This window comes from Trachymyrmex cornetzi, unplaced genomic scaffold, assembly GCF_001594075.2.
Source record: "Trachymyrmex cornetzi isolate Tcor2-1 unplaced genomic scaffold, Tcor1.1 scaffold1967, whole genome shotgun sequence".
NCBI classification, from domain to species: Eukaryota; Metazoa; Arthropoda; class Insecta; order Hymenoptera; family Formicidae; genus Trachymyrmex; species Trachymyrmex cornetzi.
The window spans coordinates 39,520-46,923 of NW_017296599.1; the positions used below are offsets into that span (position 1 = coordinate 39,520).

The 7,404-nt window shown below is 33.9% G+C and overlaps 1 long non-coding RNA gene across 1 annotated transcript in view; it reads right to left on the reverse strand.

Annotated features, from left to right (window-relative positions):
* LOC108759602 (uncharacterized) overlaps positions 1-3,405 on the reverse strand; it is a 25,252-nt gene extending 21,847 nt beyond the window's left edge. Inside the window, exons 1-2 of the long non-coding RNA XR_001940027.1 lie at positions 3,394-3,405; positions 1,295-1,297 (exon numbers count right to left, since the gene is read on the reverse strand). This is a non-coding gene — a long non-coding RNA (uncharacterized LOC108759602). The remainder of the gene's footprint in view (positions 1-1,294; positions 1,298-3,393) is intronic.
* Between the last annotated feature and the right edge of the window lie 3,999 nt (positions 3,406-7,404).

Sequence of the window (7,404 nt, forward strand, 5' to 3'; positions counted from 1 at the left end):
CAGGAGGCCTAGATGAGCGACCGCAAGAAATCGGCGCAAGGCGATCGAAAACGGTAAGCAACGCAGACTCGAAATAAGAGACCATCTCGTCGACGCAAGCAAAGTTAAAGATAGGCGACCAATCAATTCTGGCAAGTTCAGCCTCAATATCACCGGGCGAAATAGATTTTAGTTTGCGATATAAAAAGACTCGCGATCGACGCAACGGTCTCCATTAAAGGTATAATATTATATTATAGTTATATAACACATTGTTAACGTTGACTGAGTTTCTTTCGTTGTTATTAGAGAGGAAGCTGTCATCTCAGTCGCGAGGAAATTTCAAATGTAGATCAAAACATAGTACGTAATGCGGACATTATAATCATGACATGATTCGACGATCGAATGTGGTATAGGATTAATTGTTAGAATGTAAAATCATACGTAAGGAAATGTATATAATTGTAATATCGAACAAAGCGAATATATGTTGTGAGATAGGTTAGATTATGTATGGAAGTATTGTTGTAAGTCTGTTTTATGCATTATTGGTTGAATATTGAGAATGGTCTGATGACAGACCGAAACGTTTATTTATCAGTAATTATTTATCAGTAAGATGAGTGAAATATAAATAATTTTTTAATAAGAATTCGCTATTTCAATCCTGCGCACGTGGAAAAAGCCATCTAAAACCGAATTTTAACTTTTTAATTTATCATTCTAGTTATAGTATTTTATGACAAATATTTTTTAACAGTTGATGACTATTGAAATTAAATTTGAATACCTTCTGATGTACTGGGCTCGTTTTCATCATTTTGTGCAAAATCTGAACGTTTGTGATAGTTAGCTGAATTAAGTGCACCAAGTCTTCTCAACGTAGACTTAATATTTCTTACTTTATCAGGTAATTTTCCTCCTATATTTTTTTGGTTTGTACCATTTGTAAAAGGTGCATACACGTTTGTAACCTACAATATATTTATCAAAAAATGAAAAAAAAATTTTACTCCTAATAATATTAATTATCAAATAAAAAAATTTAACAATGTAAATCAGAATATATAAGGCTCTGAATCTAATAAAAAGGAATTAAAAAACCAATAACACGTTTATAAATAAAGAAATTTTACCTCAGTCTCAGTTGGAAATAATTCACATATTTTCTTGGATACGATTTCAAATTCTTCAAAAGTAGGGCTACAAAAAGAAAAGGGAAATAGCAACATTAAAAATATATTAAAGTTATGTTTGATATTATATAGTATATATAGAAAAACTAACTTAGTACTTATTTTTATCATACAACTTGCTAAAATCTCAACTAATATTTCTCTTGCTTCTCCACTTAGAATACCATTATTTTTATAATATGCTACAACAGCATCACCCTTTAAGTGTCTTTTTATTTCCTTCTGGATATCCTAAAATAAAAAATATGTTATGGAAATGTGAATAAAATATAAGTGTAATTAAATAAATAATTTTAACCCTCGCATTTTTATGAAACGCTAAATATAATCATCTAATTTTAAGTTTTATTTGTTACATATAAAAATTCCGTACAATACTTCAACTAAAAAATTGTATTATATATTATATATCAAATATGATATAACAGCAAGTATCAGTATTTCATTATAAATTTAAATAATTGCATAATATAACAATTCCTCAAAATATTTCTTTTATGTTCATATCACCATAGAAATATTTCTCCTTTCACTCATAATTCAAATTACAAGAATTCAATATATTGCTTACAGTTTGCTTATCAATCTTTCAAATTCTTTCCTTGTGATCCAAAATGCAAACCTTTTAGAATACTGTCTTGTTTGTTGTATTGTTGATGGTAGTTGTCTTTTCTTTCTGTTTTGAGCTAGAGAATCTGTTGTTTCAAAATCACTCACACTGTTTATTGATTCAGATATAGATTCAGATATTGATTCAGATATTGATTCGGACAGTGATTCGTTCTCACAGTTATAGTTTATCTGTTCATGTATTTGCTGCAATGTTAACATTAAATATTACAAGAATTTAGTTAGCTGCTAGCTTTACCAAATTAAAAGTTAAAATGTGTGTGTGTGTGTGTGTGTGTGTGTGTGTGTGTGTGTGTGTGTGTGTGTGTGTGTGTGTGTGTGTGTGTGTGTGTGTGTGTGTGTGTGTGTGTGTGTGTGTGTGTGTGTGTGTGTGTGTGTGTGTGTGTGTGTGTGTGTGTGTGTGTGTGTGTGCGCGCGCGCGCGCTTACTGTATCATTTAATTGTAAAGGATCAGTCGCAATAGTATTAATTTTTTGTATTAATATCCGGAAGTGGCAAGTTACAGTATCCAAATTCATCAACCTATAACAAAATACATACATACATGCCCATAAGACATAAAGAATCAATTTGATTGCATTTTGTATATATAATTATTTGGAATAAGTCTGAAATATTCTTTCCTTGTATCTCTAAATCAAGAATTAAGCTATTTGAAGTGTTGGCCTGCAGAGCACTTCTTCTCTTTAAAAACTCAGCTCGATCACTCCATTTTGGTAATAATTCCTCAGCCTTTTTCTCTGATACCAAAAATAATCGATCTAAGGTATTTATTGCATCTCCTAAACACAAAAAGTAGACATTTGACGATATTAATTATAAAAAGAGTTAAAAACTAGGAAGTTCAAAATTGACTTTTACAATACAATGTGTGCATAATAGGATATCAGTATAAATCTCCGGTATATCTCGGACCTGTCCACTTTCTTAACTACTTATAATGTGGTTTAAAAGAGTTATTATGAGTAATTAATGATACATTAAAATTAAATTATACTCATTTTATTATTTTCTAGAAACAGAAACTATGATCATGAATTTTTAGAAATTTTTAGAAATTTTAACCATTATAAATAATTGAAAAAATGAACAGACCCAAAATATTGATAATTTTAAGACTAGATCTACATCCAGAAAATATTTTATACATAATAAATATTTAATATAGCAACTCACGTGAGAAATGTATAATGATGGTTCATACTGCACAATTTATGTCTTATGGACATGTATGTATACTATAGCTTGCCACTTCTGAATATTAATACAAATAATACTATTGTAACTGATCTTTTCCAATTAAATAAAACCTCGTGGCAGTATGTCGTCACGGCAGTATAACAAAAACGCTAGCACACTTGCAAAATGCTTGCACATGCAAACAACGTAATGCAAGCAAAACTCATATGGGCAAACTTGTACGCAAGAATTTAGGCAAGTTGCAGAATTGTAATATCAACGAACTTCGTAACGAACGAACATTATCAAAAATAAGACAAGGCTAACAAGAGTCACCGGTCAACCGATCACCAATTACGCGAAATTGAGCTAAGAGATTGCGTAGCAGAAGGCAGAATCATAACACCAATAAACTTCAACATGTTAAACATGTAAACACCAAAAACAAGACGAGATTGACGAGTCACCGGACACCGATCATGCGAAATCGAGTAGAGGAATGCGTAGCAGAGGGAAGTACGTCACAACACATGTGTAGATCACGTGCTGCGCATTTTCCTATATCCGCGATTTCACATGAATAACTTTCGTCTTATTTTCGATACTGCACTGTTCTAGAACACTCTGGAACGAGCACCAAGGGATATGCGCAATGAATTCGAGCAAAGAGACATAAGTAATGAATGGTGCAACTATGACTTTTTAATAAGCATGCAGAAGTTATATGTTAAAAAATATACTCTCAAATGCAGGCCAATAATCATCTAAATGTGCTTCTTTCAAAAATTGTTTTACTTCGTTCACACACATTTTAATTAAAAACACGCACTACATAAAACTACACTGCAACTGTCTTGCGCAACTGACGCTAGGATAGCACGTCTTGTAACAAATGAGCGTGCCCAGTGTTGCTAGCGGGGACGCGTTTTCTCGTGTACGTTGATTTCAATAACGTATCAAGTTCACAAGAATATATACGGATAAAAACGAGAACACATGAGCTACGATCAAAAATAAATTCCTCTCTATACAAAATTCTATTATAATAATTCGAATAGCCTTTTGAAATAAGAGGATGTACAAGTAGTATCTTGCATATTCTTTTATTTCAAAAGGCTATTCGAGTTATTATAATAGAATTGTCTATAGAGGAATTTAATTTTGATCGTAGCTCATGTGTCCTCGTTTTTATAGATAAATACGGATGATAAATACACGCGCCTGATTGATTTAAGATTTTTTGCTTAGAGGAAGTGCTAAGAGTAATTCCCCGCTTATCGGCAGAATATTTTGGGTGAATGGATATATGCTTTGGCGTGGATGTATAAGCGAGTTACGCACATCCTGGTGCGGGCGGGGCGAGTGTATATCCTGGTGCAGGCGGCGAGTTATTCTCCGCGAGAAGCGGAAAAAAATCTGGGGAAGCGGCTGGGATCAAACCCTGATCTCCAGCGTGACACCCTAAACGCTTTACCACTGCGCCACTGCGACTGTACGGAATCACTATTTTGATTGTAGCCTTAGGGTGCTGTCTCATGACAGTCGAATTTCGGAAAACGGAATCTCGGAAAAGTACTAGACCGGAAAATACTAGACTAGAATCAGAAGACACGGCAGTGTCTTGGCAAGTTAGCATACGCGGTGATATACGCGTTGTATTCGTTATAATTCGTTACGGTTAAAAATTAATAATTGTTAATAAAATAATTATTAATAAACAATGCATCTTACGATGAGCGGAGTGGATACTCGATCATTCGTACTCGACGATCTTTAGTAATTTTTCTTAAATTCTAATTTTTCATTTATTAGCATAATTGTTGCAAAAATTTCAAAATGGTACACGATTTTCCAAACCAGTTTATGTGGGAAAATTAAAAAAAATTTTTTGTTTGGGGGGCCATGAATGATGTATAGGTATGTCCTGGCGCGGATATGTATGTATCTATCTATTATATACATATATCCTGATTCGGATGTATTATCCCACACGCTCGAGCGCGGACAAGCACCAACGCAAACCTGTACTATTATGACATGAATGATATTTTTTTGCATCTACGTACACGAATAATTATCGCGTGTATGTAACATAAGGTTAAAATCGAAACAGTGACTCATGCACAAGTCGTAGTGGCTCAGTGGTAAAGCGTTTGGGCTGTCACGTTGGAGATCAGAGTTCGATCCCCCAGCCGCTTCCCAAAGTTTTTTCCGCTTCTTTCGGAGAATAGCTTACCGCGATGCTTGTCCGCGCTCGAGCGTGTAGGATAAATACATCCGAACCAGGATATATATAATAGATAGATACATACATATCCGCGCCAGGACATACCTACATCATTCATGGCCCCCCCAAAAAAAAAATTTTTTTTGTAATTTTCCCACATAAACTGGTTTGGAAAATCGTGTACCATTTTGAAATTTTTGCAACAATTATCCTAATAAATGAAAAATTAGAATTTAAGAAAAATTACTAAAGATCGTCGATTACGAATGATCGAGTATCCACTCCGCTCATCGTAAGATGCGTTGGGCCAGCGTGCGGAGACCAGGCGCGCGGTGCGTGGTGTGCGGCAAGAGGGGAGTTGTTTACTGCAAGTCGCACTGGATCGGCTCTGAGCTGGTCGTTCCTCCGTCTTTTCTACAAAGACGAACTTCCTTAATATTTTACAAAAAATGTCTTTGTTACGTATTGCGTGTGTGTACATATATGTATGTGCGTGCACGCAATACATATGTGAAAAGCAATAGTGGCATGTGATACAGTATCGTAGCCCGAAAAATACATAAAGATAACATCTGTATCAATTCTTATTTATGTTATTAACTAGCACTAATAACGAATATGTCGATACTAATTGAAGCTTAGCTCTAGTTTTCCTGATGCACTAATCGCAAACATAAAATTTGATTCCGGTGCTACAACGTCATGAATATCCTTGCTTTTTTCGTCTTTCGCCTCATTTTTTATCTCAAAATTGTGATGCAGCCAAATGTAAACAATGCATTTGTTTCTAACAGGCAAAAATACGTTAGTAACGAATATTTATAGTCGTATTGCCAAATGGTATTAGACAGCGACATCACTTATTTCTCATACATATTTTATGGTTACAATGAATGCATCATGACAATTAGAGTTGAGATTTCTATTGTTATTATCGCTATAAAGTTAATAAAATTTATGTTTTTGACACAGAATGCATTTTCATTGTTGATCAGTGTCATTTTTCGGTTCACGATTCTTTATCACGTACCACTATTGCTGTTCATAAACGTACACATACATACACGCATGTGTACGCACACACATACGTACATACATGTCTACGCGATACATAGAATATATATATTTTATAAGAAATGTCGTTTTGGTAAAAAAGACGGAGGAACATTCAGTAGAGGGCCAGCACTCAATGCGCTGTTGCCGCTTGTAGTAAACAATTCCCCTCTTGCCGCGCACCGCGTGCCAAGCGCCTATAGCCGGCCTAGCGATCTCGAGCGCTGGATGAATGAATCCTGCGCGGTTACGATGTTTAGTAATTAATATCTCGATAACTATTGCGAAAATATCTATCCATCTATGAACGATGATAAACGTAATGTCAGACATTCTATCTATTTCACTTCCGTCGCGCGGCAATCATTATTGAAAATATGCCTTCGGAAAAATAATAAACTAGATATAATAAGAAATGATCACTTTATTTGTTCTTGCGTAACTATGAATGTAGAATCTTGAAAATGTATGGCGTAAATTTTCAAACTCAATATAAAATTTCGGTCGGATATATTGTCGGACAGTAATGATATCCGGTTATCCGGCCACATAATATAAAAGCGTCGGATACGGGATACTTGCCGTACACATGGCACATTCGTTGCAACAATTTCATCAATTTTTACGTATTCTGAAACGTGCATTACAGATATAAAAAAGTATTAATGGTAGATGGAAAGACTTTCGATGAATAAAATCCGTTGTAAAAGACGACGGCCGTATACCTACAACTATATTTAAATAATTTTATGTAATTATTACACATTGCAATTTGATGATTCATGTATATGCAAAATAATATTATCACTACACATTATAGATGATATATGCGTCGTAAATGCATCATTATGTTCGCATCTACGAAGGGTTGACTTACAATTTGTGGAAGATCGAGAACCTTTTTTTGTTATTTATTGTATTATTCCTATAAGAAATGTACTAAACATCGAACAAAATATACTATTTCTGTATAACTACATTTTTATTTTTACCGGACATGTTTTAATTTAATTGAAATGATCATACGAGTATCATTTGCGTATATACAACTTCTTTCCAGTCCGACTGTCATAATAAATATATGATTCAACAAGATGTACTTATCTTTAAAATTCTTTGTGTTTTCATTCATAATAT